We start from the raw sequence: 19,340 nt of genomic DNA, 5'->3' as shown, positions 1-19,340 counted from the left end.
TTTACTACAAGAAAGAACATCTATGTTCTTTCAATAGCTATCCAGAAAAATAGTTAACTAATTTAGTATTGAATCCAGTGAGCAATATTGGCAGTGTCTAAGGAGGCCCCCAAACTTTTCAGGGACTCAAAAATCATATATCATGTCTGAAAAATAAGTATAATTTCTAAAATGTGAAAAATGGTAAGATTGAAATTATTGAGCATACAAGTAAATATACTAAATTGAAGCATAAGTTGATTTTTATATTAAATTTACTAGTCATAAGAAGTTCCTTAATTTTAGGGAGAAATTATGAGCTAGATTCTCTTGAAATAGTTTCCAAGACTTTGTTGATTGCTGAAAATCACTGTTAGGAAACAAATTATTATTATTATTATTATTATTATTATTATTATTATTTTAATCCTCACTCAAGGATATCTTTTCCATTGCTTTTCAGAGAGAGTGGAAGGGAGAGAGAGAGAGAGAAACATCGATGTGAGAGACACCCCGATTGGTCAAGCCTGCAACCGAGAGACAAGCCCTTGGCCCAAATCGGTCTGTGGGCTGGTGCTCTAACCACCTAGCGAACCGGCTAGGGCAGGAAACTAACTTTAAATAGAAAGTCATAATACTCCTTTTAAACTATTTACAGTGAAAATTATATTTAATGGAGAACTGGGGGTATATTTTAATACATTTGGTATAATATGGACTAGAATGTTTAAAATAAGACCTGAAAGATTTTTAAGTGACTCTTTTTGGGGACCTGGCTGATTGGCCCAATGGGGTCTGGAAGCTACTTGGCAGTACCATACCCCAAAGCACAAAAACACACATTTCAATGAATTTTCTTTGCTCAAGCTCAAGCTTATCTTGTTGCTTTACTAATTTATGGTTTACTACTTTACCTTCTGAGGTGGAAAAAAACCTCTTTCAAATCATTCTTTAAATCACTTTCTAAGCAATAATTGCAAATTTTTAGTTTCTAATCTTTTAGTCATCCTGGTGACTTTTCACAAAAGGTACTGAAGAGAAGAGAAGCTACACAGAAATGTGTATATTTAGGCATCAAGTACATATTTTTTTTTATCACTTAGGAAAGTTTTATGGCAAAGAGGCCATCCTAGAAAAATAATCATTATAGAGAAATATGAACCCAGACATTTCTAGACCATTATCAACTCTCAAACAATGGCTTTTAAAATGACAAGTGGCACTAGAAAATATACCTTTAAGCATTCTTGTTCATACATGTTGAAAATAAATACCAAAAAGCATGTTCATGTCGCATAATTGCTTTTATAAGCTTCATGTAGGTGCACTATAGGTTCCAGAAATGAAAGTAAGATTCTTTTTCTTCTCATCTGACATAAAGTAGGAATGTTGTTGGCAAACAGAGAACGATATATAAGGCTGACTTAATTGTGTTGCACCCAAGTTTCCATCAGGTGACAGATAAATAAATACTAACATGGTACCAAAACTCTGATTTTTCTTTCTCCTATAATTTCTTTTTGCAGCAACTCTTTAAAAACAAACAAAACATAATTTAACAAACTATCAACAAGTACCTGATGACTTGAGTCCTGGCTAAATAACTACAGGAAAGTGAAAAGGAAAGATAAGTTATGTTAAGTCACAGAAAAGACATCACTATAATGTTCTCTCATATGCAGTCGTCTGGACAGAGCAAGGAAGGAAAATTCTTTTCATATTATAAGAACTTGGCTTTTGATTAATTCTATGTTTCACTACAAATATACCATATTCTTATGTTCTTTACATAAATACTTTAGCTTAATACATTGATATGTAGTTAATTTATAATTTTTAAGTTAACACAACTCATGAAGATTCTTCAATCCCAAACATCAGACTTGAGGATCTAGAAGTCCACAGAAGCCTGGAGCATATTGGCTCACTTATGGGGTATTTCAATGCAAGAAATGTTTTACCCCTTTCTTTCTGTTGTCAAAACAAAGAATAAATACATCCTCACTAAAGCATTTTTTAAAGTCTAATAAGATGAAAGAAAAATAATTTTATAATGAAGCATAGGAGAAACAAGGAACAAAATACATTCAATAACATACCAGATAATATATTAAAAGCACGAGTATAATTTTTTTAAAAAACCACATTCAATAAAACATGAAATTATAATGTTTCATGTACTAAAGCTTGTTATACTTAACTGATCAATTATTGCCTTAAATGTTTGATCAAAATATTATCTAATCTTAGAATAATTTTGTCTGTAAAAGGAAAAGTAATCATATTTCATGGTACATTACTAGAAGAAAGAGAGAAAAAAAGACTTCTGTATTTACCAAACCAAAATGCACAGATTGGAGGAAAAAATTAATAACTAGTATTTAACATGTTTAATTTTTATTGTTACCATATAAGTTAAATGTAATGCTAAAAATAGAGTTACTCCTTTACAGAAATATTTTCAAATCTTCCCATTTCTATTAAAAATGTGGTTTCAAATGTTGATAAATCCCTAGTCAGGTGTGCACTTTGCTATGCAATTAAAACAGAGTTCAATTCTAATCTCAGAAATTAGTATATTCCAACTTACAGTGCCTTCACTGAGAACACTGGAAATACAGAATCTAGATTTGTACACAATCCCCTAAATGCTATTTTTCATTCCAAGAACAGCACCTAGAGTGTTCAGCTGGCCTGGGCCCTGCACAGTGGTGCTCCCCAGGCTCCCAGGACACCCACAGAGTCAGCCATAGACAGAGCATGAGACAGAGAAGCTGAGAACAGGACCAGGCAACGATTTTGATATTGTTTGATGAATTTGGACTCTCAGATACCGAGAAGCAGCCATAACTCATTCACTTCTCTCTTTCTCTAAGTGCCTGGCTAGACTTTTAAGCTGTGGGCTTTGGAGATACTTACCTTACACTCTTCATAGAGGAAGCGAGCAGCTGGTTGGGTGAGTCTGAAAGAGTTCCTTGCTCTACTGTGAAATATAAAGACTCTGACTCAGACACTCCCTACTTCCTTTTGTGATGACCATGGTAGTTTTAGATAATGTTGTTAAGATGGAATTGTGTTCAGGCCCTTTGTGGAGCAAATTAAAAGAAGTGGGTAGAGCATTCACTACAAATCCAAGTAGTGAAAATAGGTATTTTTTAAGGAATCAAACTTCAGCAGGAAATTCCATTTAATTTGATCTTAACATCACATAGTACTTTCACATAGTGTGTGTAGATGCTCATACATTGTGGTGCAATGGCACTTTTATGTATGGAAAGTATGCTTTTCAGATTCAATCCCTGATGTTAGTTATTGTTCGTTCAAGTCTTCCCCCCCTCCAGTTCTGGTATCTAAGGAGGAACACGGCAGAGCCTCCCCTTCAGGGTTTCTGTCCCAGCATGTGTAAATTTATCCATCACAGAGGAGCACCCTGTAGTCCTAGGGAAATGGGGAGAGCCAAGTGCTGGACAAAACGGGGGGGGGGGGGGAGTTGCTCTGGCTGGGGACTGGGAAGTCCTGGATTTGAGGGAGGTAAGTGAGCTGTTTCAGGAGAGAAAGGTTTTACTTTACACAGCATTTCTGACTTTACCTTACACACCATTCCTACAAGCCTTTGCCCACCCTGAGAGTAAGCCTTTAACTGTATGTTTTAACGCTAAAGTGGACTATCCTGAAAGTGCGGAGTTCTCTAAGGTGAATATTCTATCGGAAGAACAGATGCGTTTGAACACATTGGACACCTGAGGAGCTATGTGCCACCATCAGGATTACATTAGTGATGGGAACACTGAACGCTAACAAAAAAACTGGGCAAAAATGACAGTGAAAAACTCTAGAGGAAACAAAGTTTACACCATGAAATGTATGTCACAGCACCCTTTATAGTTCATCTGTGGATAACATTCTCTTAGTTGTAATGATTTAAATATTACACACTGAGCTGAACAAAACTTATATATCTCTGTAGGAGTGTTAAGAGGAGATTGTGGGAGGACTGGGGGACAGAACATCCAAGAGGCACATGGGCTTTCCATGAAAGGAGGTCTGTAAGGAGCCTCTAAAAGTGAAGAGATAAAAGACCAGCATTGGCATGTTATTTAGGTGCCTGGAGGAAGATACAAGCAGCAGCATTAAAAACAATTGAGCCCTAACTGAGTTTGCTTAGTGGTTAGAGAGTCAGCCTTCAGACTGAAAGGTCTAGGGTCTGATTCCGGTCAAGGGCATCAGCCAAGGGCCTTGATCCGTTGCAGGGCTGCAGGCTTGATCTCTGGCCCCCTGGGGTGCATGCAGGAGGCAGCTGATCTCAATGTTTCTCTCCCTCTCTCTCTCCTCCCCCCCTTCCAAGCTCTCTGAAAAGCAATGGAAAAAATATCCTAGGGTGAAAATTAAAAAAAAAAAAAAAAAAAAGAGCAATTGAGATTGGAGATAAGTATACACCTGTGAAACCTTCACCACAAATCAATCGTATCTCAATAAAGCGGTTAAAAAAAAAAAAGCAGTTGAGAGTTGCTGTTCCTGTTCAGTGGGAGGCAGAGTGGGAGGAGGAGGGGAGGAGGCCACTGTTTTACAGGATAAGCTTTTCGGTCTCATTTGGACTCCTTCGATCATATATAAACTTGGAACAGCTGGAGTATATACTAGGTGGAGGTTAAGTCCCAGCTCGGCAGCTCTCCTAGCTGTGTGACCTTGAGCAACTGACTCCATTTCCCTGAGCCCCCACTTTCTCATCCATAAAATAAGAAGTCAGATCAATTATATTTTCATTTTAAATGCATGTACGTGCATATTTCATAGATGCACATGTGTATGTGAGTATAAAATCTCCGGCATGGGGCTCGGCGCAGGACAGCCCTTGGAGAATGGGGGTTTTGTGGCTGCCATCCCTCAGTGCGCGTTCGGTCCCTCCGAGCCCAGATGTGCACGGGCCTCGTCGGGTGGGCTCCCGTCCCGGGTGCGGGAGAGCTTTCAGGAGCCCAGGGCAGCGAAAGTTCAGAGTCGAGAGCAGGGAGTGGCGATGGCTGACAGCACAGAGGTTGATGTGTGGAGGGAAAGACTAAGGTGATTAATGTGACCCAGTTTTCTTGGGGGTTTCCTGATTTTAACACCAAAAGTCCCGCATCCTGGAAACCCCTCCAGTCCTGGTGAAATACCCACTGGGATGCTCCCTCCTTAGGCCACCTTCCCCAAGGCTTTCCCCAGACCGTCACTTACCTAGGGCACCCCAAATCTGTGCTCCGCACCATCACATGGTCATTCCATTCTCACTGTCCTGAGTCACACAGAATGTATTCTTGACACCCAGAAATATGCCCCCATCTGCTCACTGATATTTGAAATCACCGTGACAGGAGACATGGGGTCCTATGCCGCAGTTAAAGTCAGGCTTAGGAACCAAGCAAGTCAGGAGCAAAAGAACACCCCGCAGGGTTCCCTCTAAGAAAAGATCAAGCCAAGCAAAACTGTATTTCTAAAGATGCTTACGTAGATGGGCAGGCTATGCTAAGGACAGGATTGCCTCTACTTGCCTCTAGTGGGGAGGGAGGATTTTGCTGGTAAAAGAGTGGGGGAGGGAGCTGGCAGTGTTCTGTTTGTCAAACTGCAGGCATATACTGAATGCACTTTGATGTATCCAAGCTATATTTCATAATTCCTAAAAGTCAGTAAAAAACATAAAGAAATAAGATGCCTCGGAGATAGGATCACAGTGCTTGTATGTAGCTAGTAAGCGATCTGCTCCCGGGAGCAGGATGGGCTGGGACCCCGAGCCGAGGATAAGCTGAGTGGCATTGAGGTAGACAGTAAAGTGTCAAAACCAGGACCGACAGACATGGCACGTGACAGAGACCAGGGCTCAGGGTATTTCCTCGAGCAAGAATTCGGGGCGTGGCACAGGCTGCCGCCCCAGAAGACCAACAGCCCCTCCAGAGAAGCCACCCGCAGAGGTTTCAGGCTTCTGAATGTGAGCCTTGGCCAGTTTCTCTTCCTCTCGAGGTTCCGTAGTGAGCTTGTCTCTCACCTAAGGCGGCAGAGAAGGGAGCAGCCTATTTGAATATGCGAATCAGTAATGTATCCACCAGTCTGGCAGCAAGTTCGAGAATCTGATCTCCTTTCCCAAAGTGATCTGCTGTCGCTCACAGAGAAAACGTTTCTCCCCCCTACTGAAGAAGGGGGCCACGAGGGGCCGCATGGCAGGCTGGTTAACCACTATCTCATGAAACCAAGCAGGCCTTTCTAAACTGATCTTGTTTTCTAAACTCCTTAGAATTAGGCTTTAAAGGCTGTCCCTAGGTACAGCCTACACCCTGGCCAAGCACCTGCTTGTTGATGTGTAGACCTAGCTTCTGGGATGGTTTCCCTGTGACTCAGAGTAAGTGCTGTCCCTAAAGAAACTTATAATCATTCAGCCTTTGCACCAGGTTTCAAACGAGCACCTAAGGAGGTCATTAGGATGTTCATTCAGTTAGTGTGTGAGTCAGGTTTCAAGAGGTAATTTGCCCATCTCTGTTGTTTACGAAGCCAATGGGTTTACAGTAGCCCAACCAACAAATGTCAGGGGCCACGATATTCACCAGCCTGTCTCAGCACAGACCCTCTGTTTGTGAGAGGGAGCATCGCTTGACTAAAGCAAGACAGCGGTGACTCTGGGAGTTTACAATTTTAGTGTCCAGTTTTATTGCAATGTGTCATTGAGCTCTCATAGTCTAAATTCTTCCAAACCTGTCCTGTGTAAATGTGCTTGGCATCGGGACCTAACGTACCATTTAACACAACATATTCATCCTTCCTCCAACTCAGGTGCTCATCTGGACCCCAAACTACCTTGGCTGTGGCTTCTCTTTGTACTATTTTCCACCCTTCCCCGACTCTCTCTTCTTCCCAGTTTTCTCTGACTTGGAATTTTCCAGAGACCTATCCGTCAGTTAGTAACCTCACCTGGATGCTTACCTGCATTGAGCAGCTTCAGATAGGAGCTGAAACTTGGGGTGTTAGTTCATTCTTGTTACTCTGCCAGCCTCCTCCCCACCCTCCTGACCTGGCAATGGAAAGTCACTCCTGCAACACCCAGACCCTCCCTGCTATCGTATAGGCCAGGGTTCACTGAAGTGTTTTTTTCCCCTTGAAAAGTGGCCAGGCCTAAGCAGAAGTAGATTAGGACCAATCCGTTGCTGACACCTTTGTCACTGGAACATGCCACACAGGGGCATGCATGCTGGTCTTGGCTCCAGGATCACATTGTTGAGCTAGAAGTTGCACCCACCTGCACCTGTTCTGCACAGAAGGAACAGCAAGCCTGGTTCTTCTGGCTGAATGTTTCCAAAGCAGAGCTAATGCTTACCCAGATGACTGAGTCCTCTATTGTGAAAAGCTATTGGAATCTACAGGCACCATCAACTTATGGTTGCTTCTCAATTTTGTCTAGTTTTGCCTCTTTTCCAAGATGAAGGAGATCCTGGAGCTTAGCCAAAATCAAACAGGGTAGCTGTTGCTCACCTCCATGATGGCTTATGAGTAATAAAATAGAGGAAATAAAGTCACAAATAATGCCTGAAAACCAGGCTTGATTTAGTGGTTCCAGTAAATGTTCTAATGGAGAAGGTTGTTAATATGGGAAATATAAGCTTACAAATGGATTTTCTCTTCTCTGTATGCTGATTGCATTGATCATTGACTAGAGTGAGCTGAAATATTTTTAAATCCATATCCTTTCTATTATATACCCATTGTAGGGATAAAGGACTTTCAAGTGGTGAAATGGCTAGTAGGTAAAAGGCAAGAGACCTGAGTGACACACGAACTGGATAATCCTCCTGGAATTACCAGTCAGCCATAATTAAAGTTCTTCTCACCATTGTTTTCTTCTCCACACTAACCCAGACAACCCTCCCACTACTGTGTTTACAGCAGTTCACTCCCAACTAACCAATCCCAAAGTGACATAAGTCCAAGGAGGAAACTCAGCCATGAGAACTGGCCTGTCACGTCCATTCTCCCTTGCCATACAATGATAACCCAAGTTTCCATGGGCCTTACCAGTTCACAAGTCACATGAGTAAGGTCACATGAATCTTAATAACCTAAATTTGACTGTCTCTTGTCCTCGCTTGTTTACCCGGAACTGAAGCTTGCCGTGAAGTTTGCTCATCGCTGGAGCCATCACATAGGTCTTCCATGCTTCTCTTCCCTTCAGGCACCCTCATCGACATCCTCAGTCTCCAGGACTTTTGAGGATCCCTCACCTTTGTTACTGCTGCTGCTCATTGAGAGAGCACCAGTGTCCCCACAAAGAATACTATTTCCTGGTGCCCCGAGAGACCCCCAAGCAGGGGGTCAGCACCTTCATTTGGTTGCAGTAAGAAATGGGAAGCTTGGCCAGGAGTGGCTCAGCAGTTGAGCATCGACCTAGGACCCAGGAGATCTCGGTTCGATTCCCTGTCAGGGCACATGCCCGGGTTGTGGGCTCGATCCCTGGTTGAGGTGTGCACGGGGCAGCTGATCAATGATGAGTCTCTCATCATTGACATCTCTCTCTCTCTCTCTCTCTCTCTCTGAAATCAATAAAGATATTTAAAAAAAAGAAAAAGAAAAAAGAAATGGGAAGACGGTTGATTCTTCACTCTTAGACCTTATTGCCAGGATGTAGCAGAGATGCTTACTGCTAGATCTTCCAGAGCTTACCATCTCCACAGTTTCTTTGGCTGATGCTTATCCTTGGGACCAGGCAAATAACAGAGATTCTCCTGTGTTTCTTAATTCACCCACTGTACCCATAGATCCCCATGCAGAAACACCATAAACATTCTTCTTGTAGGTTCCTTGCCTCAATTAACTGAACAATTGTAAATAGGCACTTTGGGGAACTACCAAACCATCATGTGACCAATTTTCTCTCCTATTAATGAATTTTCTAATTTTAACAGTTTATATGAAGGTTTCATCTGAAACATATTCTACTATTCTTATCCTCAAATGAACCTCTAGTCATGTCTTCTCTTTAAAGGCATAATAATATACAGTGAATAAAAATGTTCACCTTCCCCAACAGAATGCCTGGAAATAAAACAAAATGGTCTATCTAGACCCAGAAGTTATTCTCTGCTCCACACTGTGGATGTCCTACCTACCAAGGGAGCAGTTTCATAAGTAATTAGGGGAAACCCCAGTGTCTGTAATGCAGGCACTGCTTTCTCATGCTAACTCTACAAGGAAAGGGATGTTTTCTCCACATAGCTTTGATGTCATGACTGCCCATCTAGGAATGTTTTTATTGTGGCAGTTCTCCAGCTACCTGAACAACATTATTTTCATTTTTTGAAGATTAAAAAAATATTTAATCGAGTTTACCATGGGTGTGCTTTGTAAGGCTATATGTTGTATATATATTCTAGATACTAGGAGACTCCTTCTGGCCAGAAACCAAGACTTCGTCTTCTCTCTTCCCCCATGTATATGATAGTGTTAGCCTGAATAAATGTTATTGAAGGAAAGAAATGACCTAGAATAGAATAAGCCAATGAAAACACTGACGAAGACATAATGTATTGGAAGTGAGCCTCACAAATGAGCAAGCATTTGAACTGGAACTTGGAAAATAAAAATGAGGATCATTTCAGGGAGAAAGCATGGGGAAGACCATGTACGTGATGTGTTCTGGAACTAGGTAGCAAATGCCTACTAAGGCAATGGTGAAGGGTGGAGGCCCTTCAGGCTCTGTTGCCTACATGGGTGAGATGTCATTAACAGGGACAGAGAATTCAGGGGTAGGAGGATGAATGACAGAGGGGGAAGAAATAATAAGCTCCGCTTCAGACATATTGATTTTGCCCATAGGATATCCAGTTGGAAAACGTAGCTGGAAATTCAAGTCCTGTACGTAAAAGTGGCTGGTGATAGAGATGTTAATTTGGGTGCCTTTCACACAGGTTATAATTAAAACCATGAGTGAGATTCTCAGACCGAGTCCAGAGCAAGAAGAACAACTCCTTGGGAAGACTTCTTGGGAAATTCTTACAAAGGGTAGACATGTCAAGGGTGTGGAGAGGCAGAAGCCAGAGGTGAGAGAGGTGTAGGGAAGTTGGAATGAACATCTGCGCCTCCAAAATTCTCCTTTTCCTCCCTACATTAAACCATCTTCTATTCATTGATTTCCCCCCCCTTTTCCCCCTGAAGTTTCTCTTTGCACAATTGAGATGGGGAAAATTAATTGTTATAATACACTGATGGCTACTTCTTGATTGACCTTCCCCTTTGAAAAGCAAGGAATTCATGCTACATTCGTTCTGCCTTGCATTCGGGAGGACTATTTTGGGAGGTAATAATTAAAATCCATCCGTAAAAACAGCAATAACACCATTAGTCAAGAGAAATTTCCTTCACATCCTAAAAGATATTCAAATATCCCCTGGAAGCTGAAGCTACTTGGGTTTTATTTGTGCGTTTGGTGTTTTGTTTGCTCTGAACTGCAGAGACTGAAATTTTGATATAAACTGTATTTACCAGATCTAATCCTTCGAATCTAAGTTATCTATTTGAATAAAATCTTGTAGTAGCAAGTTCCAGGCCTTAATTGCATGTTGTGTCATGGGTGAGTCATTCTAAACCCTTTGAGGGTTATGTCTATTTTTACTTCTGAACATTTCTTGGCTGTTTCACTACAGGCAGGGCACAGAGCATTCAATAGTCTACCTCTCTTATTTACATGGGAATATTTACCCTCTCCTCTCTCTCTTCTCCACTTCCTTCTCTTTTGTCTTTGGAGTGAATACACTTAGCTTTCACCTGGCAGTGGATACAAGGCGTAGCATTCTCCTCGGACCTTTAAGTGAGCGCAATGGTAGGAACGTCCTGGGATTTCTCGCCATCAGAATTCCAAACACTGGAGGCCTGAGTGTTTCCACTTATTTGTGCTCTGTCATTTTATCACAGCAGAACAATGAATGGGACAGTCCCAAAGGATTTAGTCATCACTATTGCCTATTCACCACCTTTTTTATTTGAACTCTCTCAGTTCTATGATATTTATAACACACTGAGATAGGAGGTTCCCCCCCCCAAATCCAATTCTAATTTCTTAAGCAAATTAGAGTTCCCTTTCCACTGCAGAATTTCTACTTCCCAAATAAATGCACTAATTGGTCCCATTTGATTTCCTGAACTATTTTTTCACCTCATCTTGAATATCGTTATCTTTCATGAAAAAATACTTTAAATCTCCAGATTCATTGAGCTTTACCCTCAGTGAGCTTCACCCTTGATCAGTTGCAGTGGCAAAGTTAAATGTAAAACATATTTATTTTTTCGTATAAGCTTTTATTTTCTTATCTTTTTAAATCATTGTTCTGGTTCTCAATGGCTGCTTTAAAACTATAGTTTAGGTATATTCTTCCATTTGCAGTGTTATTTTTAAATCTCCACATACATTTTAGTTAATTCTATAAATTCAGTGGCCTGAGAGGTAAACATAAATACAGTTCTTTCTTTGTGAGCAGATAGGTATGAAATTAGCTAAAGGAAAGTTCAGAGATCAGTTAAGTCTAAATCTCTCATTTTACACTATGAAAAAACTAGGACTCAGAAAGTTTGTGCTTTTTTTTCAAATAAGAAGTTGGAACTGCTTCATACGATTATTTTAACATAGTACGAAAAAGCCATTGGCACACTTCCATACCCATTCGTAGTAAGAAAAATTTAAAAACACGAAAGTAAGTAAAAAGACGCCTACTGCCCCTGTGACAACCGAGCTCTGCTCTGACGGTGTTAGCAAGCCGACCGGAAGAACAGCAGCGGGTCTGAAACGTAAGTCAAATTCCCTGCATCGGCAGATGTTGTAAGAGCACATCTGGGAAACCATGCACAATTAATGATACAAGCTAATCAAACAGCAAAAGAATTCAGTGACGTAACAGGTATAAAATCAACCTACAAAAATCAGTAGAAAGTCCAGAGTTACACCCAAACGCCTATGGAAAGTTAGAATGTGATAAAGGCAACATCTCAAATCAATGGGATAAAGAAGGGTATTTAAATAACCTTGGGACAACTGCATTACCATTTAGGAAAAGATAAAATTATATCCACATCTTACCCCATACCTAGGAATAAATTCCACATAGACTAAGGGTCTCATGAAACAAATAAGATAGGTGTACTAGAAAAAATATATATGTAAGTCAGTTACTCTCTAACTTCTGTGAAGGAGAAGGATTTCTAACTATGACTCAAAATCCAGAGGAAGAAAAGATAACACTGAGAAACTTGACTACAAAGTAAAAATTAAAACTTGTGTATGTCAGTCAAACATCATATGATTTCACTTATATGTAGAATAGAAAGAACAATATTAATGAGCAAACAAAACAGAAACAGACTCATAGATACAGAGAACAGACTGGTGGTTGCCAGAGGGCAGGAGGGTTGGGGGATGGGTGAAAAAGGTAAAAGGATTGAGAAGAACAGGTTGGTAGTTATAAAATAGTCACAGGGATGTAAATACAGCATAGAAAATATAGTGAATAATATGTATGCTGCCAAGAAGGCACTGGAAATATCAGGGGAACACTTTGCAAAGGATACGACTGTCTAGCTACTATGCTGTACACCTGAGACTAATACAAAATAATATTGAATGTTAACTGTAATTGAAAAAAACTAAAAGTAATGTAAAATAAAAAAATAAAACTCATGTATGTCAGAAAACACCAAAACCAAGCCAAACTGGAGAAAGCATTCACAACACATATCACAAAGGCTTATGTCTCTAATATATAAAAATCTCTTAAACGTGAAGAGCACAAAGTACCGAAAACTTGGTAGAAAAAAATGTAGAAAAGACACACAAAAAAATGTTTAGCTTTTAATAAACTTTCTTTTGTAGAGCAATTTTAGGTTCATAGCAAAATTGAGCAGAAAGTAAAGAGATTTCCCCAATACTCCCCGCTCCATACATGCATTAACCTTCCACATAAATCAACATCTCCCACCAGAGTAGAAGATTTGTTACAACTAATGAACCTCCACTGACACATCATGATCACCCAGAGGCCAGGGCTTACATTAGGGGCCACTCTTGGTGGCGTACACTCTTGGGATTTGCACAAACTCGTGACATGTAGCTACCGATATAGCATCATACAGAGTGATTTCGCTGCCCTAAACGTCCTCTGTGTTCCACCTGTTCATTCCTCCCTCTTCCCTACTCCTATTTTAAATTTGTATGTAGTTGAAAATGTATGATTTCTTCTGTTGCTCTTATGTTTAGAAACTACTTTTCTCTGAGATCCAGTACCTAACTACCCATGTCTTCTACTAGTTTGGTTTGTTTTATTTTTGTTTCCTTCTATAATTTTTTGCTATGCAGTGAAAATCTACATATTTAATTATAATAATAATCAATGATTCTACTACTATTATTTCTTTAAACTCTTTCCTCCCAAATGTATATGATTCCCATTCATCACAAGCTAAATTTTAACTATGTAAGTAAATTTCTGAGCTATATGCTGTTTCATTAATCTGTCCATTTATTTTTTTATTAATTAAAACTGTTTGCCCAGCCAGGCATGGCTCAGCGGCTGAGCACTGACGTATGATCCAGGAGATCAATTCCCGGTCAGGGCACATGCCCAGGTTTTGGGCTTGATCCCCAGTGGGGGACGTGCAGGAGGCAGCTGATCAATGACTCTCTCATCATTGATGTTTCTATCTGTCTCCCTCTCCCTTCCTTTCTGAAATCAATAAAGACATATTTTTTTTTAAAAAAAGCAACAACGCACAACAAAAAACTGTTTAATAAAAATATATTTCAGCATTTGATAGGACAAGTCTCCCAAGATTGTTTCTTGTTTTCAAAACATTCTTGACTATTTTCACTTATTTAATTTTTCCACAGGAATTTTAGACTTTTGTCTCCCAAGAAAAACATCCTAGTAGAGAGTGGCATTAATTTCTGTGATTTTTAAGAACATGCTGGGTCACATGCTACTTTGAGGAGAATAGCCCTGGTGCTCTGGTACAGCACCTCTTGGAAGACTGGTATGAAGGTTCCTCAGAAGACCGCAATCTGCGGACTTGGAGGAGCAGGAAACTGTGTACAAGATGTAGAAACAAACAGGGACAGCCAGACCCAAACAAGCACAGACTTGACTTCCTTCAAGGAAGGGCCAAATCATTCAGTCACTCAACCTTTACTTGAATATGAATCAGAGAGAAGATAAAATCGGGTTTGAAATCTCAAACATAGAGGAGTTGGGATACAAGCTAGAAAAGAATAGAGACTTAGTAGCATCTTCTTAGATTGGGTAACCAAGCCTGTAAGTAATTGAGAAAAATTCACCTAAGCCTATCCAATCAGTCAGTCCTCAGAGAGCCCAAGTCTTGGGAGAACTCTTTTCTTTTATGCTGAAGGTTGGGTTAGTTTCACTCTCGGACCTGCCTTCAGGTTAGTTCGCACCATATAAATGGCATGCAGAGTTTCTGTTTTCATAACTTGGGAAATGCTACTCAACTGTAATTGTATTATAATGCAATTCTTTGTAGTGACCCATTTAGAAACACAGGTCAAACTTGTTCTTTTCTGGCTTCCTTGGCTTGAAATATGTTCCCAAGTCATGGAATTCTCAAAGCACGGCTTGGTGAGATCTTAGGATTTAAGTCATCAAAAATTAGTTCTTACTTTAGAAAGTTAGTGAGTATATGTTCAAGGGACATGATCTTTAAGAAGGGAAAGCAGCTACAGTAATTTTTGCCCAATAGTTGGTAATTTCAACCACACTCAACCAAAATCATAGTTATTACTAAAAGCTGCCACTTACCTAGGTTATGGTTCCTTAGCCCCTAATCTCCTTCCCTGGCCTTTCTGTTATTTTAAATATCCTTTGTGTTCCCCAAACACCTTAACATTCAGCTACTTCAATTTTGGACTAGTCATTACTCTTTAGGTCAAGTATCTGATGAATTTGAATACTACCAAATTTAGCTTCTGACTGACTTCACCAGGGTTATTTAAAATAATAAAAGCCTATTTTAGACCCCTTTGTAAATTTGAAGTGGCTTATTTTCCAATTTTTTTTTTTAAATATTAAAAGTTAGACCAGCTCAAACATAAAATCTTTCTAGGTAGAAAATTTTAAAATATTTAAGTAATAACAACCAAAACCCTACAGAACAGTTTATTCTAGTGAGCAAATTTCTTTCTGAGAGATGCCTTAGTTGTTTCCACTTGTTAGCATTCTATTTACACTTGTTCAAAAATGAATTAGTTGCAGGAAAGTTTGAAGCACAAAGCTGCACGAAGGTGACAAGATTTTCAACAATTCTCCGGCGGATCTCAGAAGAAAATTATGTCAACATTTCCCTAATGGAAAGTAGAGGTTTGTGCGCTATAGGTTAGGGTGCTCAGTCTCTTTCTAAAACAGGATTTTCGTTCATCCTTCTATTCCTTTCCACAAACAATTACAAAATGAGTCTGTGACTAACCACAATCCATCCAAACCCCAAGATGATGGAATAATTTTAACACCAGAACACAATTGTTGGATCCTCCCCTCTCCATTGTTTTTCTGAAGTAATCTAAAGATAAGGATATGACCTATCCTCCAACAAATCTTGTCAACCTCTTAATTCACAATTGTCTGCTTACATTATGGGCATAAGTGTAATTCATTTTGTAATTAAAAATATCTTCTTGTTGTATTTATACAACACTTGTTTTTGACCAAATTGAGAAACAAAGGTCAATGTAGAATGTGTTGCTGAATGTAGTGAAATAGGTCACCACATTAAATGACTCTTTTTTCTGTACAAGAAAAGGCAAAGATTAATAAAACCCATATTTGACACACTTATTTTAAAAGTCTGTGTTCTTAGCACTTGGTTGTAAAGAGAGCAAATGCCCAAAACCACAGAACAGGTGAGTGTCTGGCATATCAACAAAACTCAGGCCTTCTGACACTGGGTCTCCTGTACTCGCCGATGTCCACAGATATTTTTCTCTGAGATGGGTGGAAGTCGGACAGAGCCCATACCATGTCCTCTTAGTCTCCTTTTCTGGCTCTTTACGTTCCCTTTATGCTCTAAATGTTGGCCCTTTTTCTCTTCCCACTCTCACTCTAGGAGATCTCATCCATTCCCATAACTTCCAAGTCTACCCACCACTGAGGACTTCTAAATTTTTATCTCCAGACCTAACATCTCCTTTAATTCCTATATTCCAGTGCCTACGTGGTATTTCATAGACATCTCCAACTTCTCACCCTCACATCTACCCTCATGATCTTTCCTCGAACCTGCTCTTCCTCTGCAGACTTTCCCGTCTCAGGAAGTGGAACTTCCATTGGCCCAATTGTTCAGTATGGGATCTGAGTGTGGCCTTTGACTTCTCCATCTCCCCCACACTTATGCAATCCATTGCCAAGTGTTACTGATTTCTCCTCCAAAACTTATCTCGGGCCTGTCCATTTATCATCTCTCAACTGTCGCAATGGTTTCCTCCCTCTTTACTCCTGGAATGGGTTGAATTGTATCCCCCCAAAATATATATCTAACTATTACCCCCCGGTACACGCGAATATGACCTTACTTGTATCTACTTGTCTCCTGCATGTTTGTCTCTCCTTTACACTCTGGGCTCCACTTAGGCAGTGTCTGTATCTTTTGTGTCACTAAGATAACCTTTATGCCAGCCAAGTAGACACTAAAAATAGTTTTTCAATAAATGAAATTACAGAGATAAAAGAGACAACAGGATCTCCTTTCATTGGTGAGTATTTGAAAAGAGGCATGTCCCATGTTGAGTTAGCTGAATTCTATCAACTGAGTTAAAGTTAAATTTATAAAATGTTGATACAACAAATTATATTCTGTAGATATAGATTAATCCAATTAAATCAATATGACATTTGACATTAAAATGCCATTATAAGAAAAAATATCTCCTCTTTGATATTTGATCTACTGGAGAGCAAGGAAGATTTTTGCTTGCATTCACTTACTACCACATGAACCGGCTGAGACAGCCACGATACACAGTTCAAAACCATGCCAAGGAAAACCATGCAAATCGGATCCTTGGCACATGAATGTGCCTGAAGCTAGGATCCTTAACATATATGATCTCTTCCCATGGGGGAGGTCACCATGTCTCCTAGACCTGACACACATACTGACGCACATAACATTCTGTAAGTCAGACTCAGTAATAGAGGCAGGTCTTGGGCAGGTGAGACCTGAATCAGGATACAAAAACTATGTCACGCTCCTATTTCAGAGGGAAATTCCATGGACATTTTGGCATTGTGCACAAAGCTAAAGAAGAGTGCTGACTATAATAGAACTTATTTTAATAAAATTGCCCATTCAAATCCTGCATCTTTTTGCCACTCATTGATTCAACAGACTTTCTTCAAGGTGAATGAGGTGCTGGGCTCTGTGTCATACTGTAGTGATACTATGTTAAGGAAGACACAGTTTTCCTTCAATGGTCCCCTAATCTGGGCTAGGAGGCAACTTATGAGCAGTTACAAGGCAGCATGAAATGTGCCACAAGGGGTGGCTTCTGAACAACCAAGAAACAGAGTTCATTGAGCACTAGAGGGAGCAGAGAAACCTAGACCCCTCAGCTAAGTTGGAACTGGCCTGGCCTGGAGGGGCAGAAGGTCAGCCAGAGCCACACGGGCAAACTTTCAGGGGCCACAGGGAACATAGTTGTCCTTCAAGTGACCGACGGAGCTGGTGGTCAAAGGCAGGAAAAAGAAACATGAAAAAGTCCGAATGAGAGAAAAACAAGGAAAGAGAAGAGCTAGGTCATGAAATAAAAAGGAAATCGGGGTTTGCAAATAATCTGTTGTGGAAGAAAAAAAAAGACTATTCCTAGAGAGCCTGACCCCTCTCATTTGATTTTATAAGAATCAGAAAATCCAGAATCTAGATTTTCCTGCTGCAGCTGACTGAGTTTCCTAGACAATGAAGAGGGGCCTTCCGTGTCACTTACTCTTTTTCTAAAACCTTTATTGTTGTCCCTCATTGAACCCTTCTACCCCTCACTCACCCCCACCCCCTCCCCCAGCCTTCCCCACACTGCTATCTGTGTCCGTGGGCTCTGCATATCTGCATATAAATTCTTTGGTTACTCTCTCCCCACCCACTCCCACCCCGCCTTCCCTCCGAGATTCCTCAGTCTGCCCCAGGCTTGTATGTCTCCGGATCTATTTTGATCATCTCGGTGTCACTAACTCTTAACATTGAGAATTCGAGAAAAAGAAGGCTTTTAATTCACTATAATGCCAGCTACAAAGAAATGAGGGTCCTTGTAAGTTTTTCTTTCTTTTTAAATCACACACACACACACACACACACACACACACACACACACACAAATACATTACTGCCCTGGCCAGGTGGCTCAGTTGGTTGTGGGTTTGAATCCCAGCCGGGGCGTCTACCTAGGATACAGGTTCCATCCCCAGGTGGGGTGCCCGTGGGAGGCAACTGATCAGTGTTTCTTTCTCACATCGATGTTTCTCTCCCTCTCTCCCCCTTCCTCTCTCACTAAAAATTGATTTTAAAAATATGCTTTCCTAACCAGCTTGCTGAAACACCCCACACGCCCACAGGGTGTAATGATTTTAGGGGACCCGGTACGTAGCGGAGCCCACACTTGAGACGGAAGCAGGTGACGACATGCGAGAGCAAACATCCCCGGCCCATACTTTGCATCCCCCACGGCGCACTCCCCCTACATAGCATCCCTGTGCACTGAGGTCACAAAAAGCAGCCCTACTCTTCAAGTTGAAAGGTTCACGTACAAAGCCCTAACGTTTATCTCACTGAATGCGGTCTCTGTGCGTGTCCACCTTGGGTGGAAGGTGATGGGAAGCCGTTAGAATGACCCGAGAGGGAGAAGTCGAATGAAGGGCTCTTCAGAATGCAGAGCTGTTGAGCCCCGTGTGCCTCGCTAGCTCACCCTTCAAATGATGTCATTGCAAGGGAATATTTCTCAGCTAACCCATAAACTCTAGGGTCTGACATTAAAACAAGCTAATTATACAAAGACAAATACCATATAATCTCACTTACATGTGGAATCTAATGAACAAAATAAACTGATGAACAAAATAGAGACAGAGGCATGGATGCATGGAACAGACTCACAGATCTCGGGGGGGGGGGGGGGGGGGACTGGATGAAAGAAGGTGAAGGGATCAGCCCAAGAGCAAATACGCAGGACTCATAGGCACAGACTGTGAGACGATGGCCAGTGGGAGGGGACGGGGGCTGGGTGGAGGTGGGCAAAGGCCGTGGGGAATGGGGACATCTGTAATAGTGTCAACAATAAAAATAAAGCTAAAAAAAACAGGCTAATTATATAC

This window comes from Miniopterus natalensis, chromosome 7, assembly GCF_054644295.1.
Source record: "Miniopterus natalensis isolate mMinNat1 chromosome 7, mMinNat1.hap1, whole genome shotgun sequence".
Lineage (NCBI taxonomy): Eukaryota > Metazoa > Chordata > Mammalia > Chiroptera > Miniopteridae > Miniopterus > Miniopterus natalensis.
Note: the sequence above shows the minus strand (reverse complement) of the source record.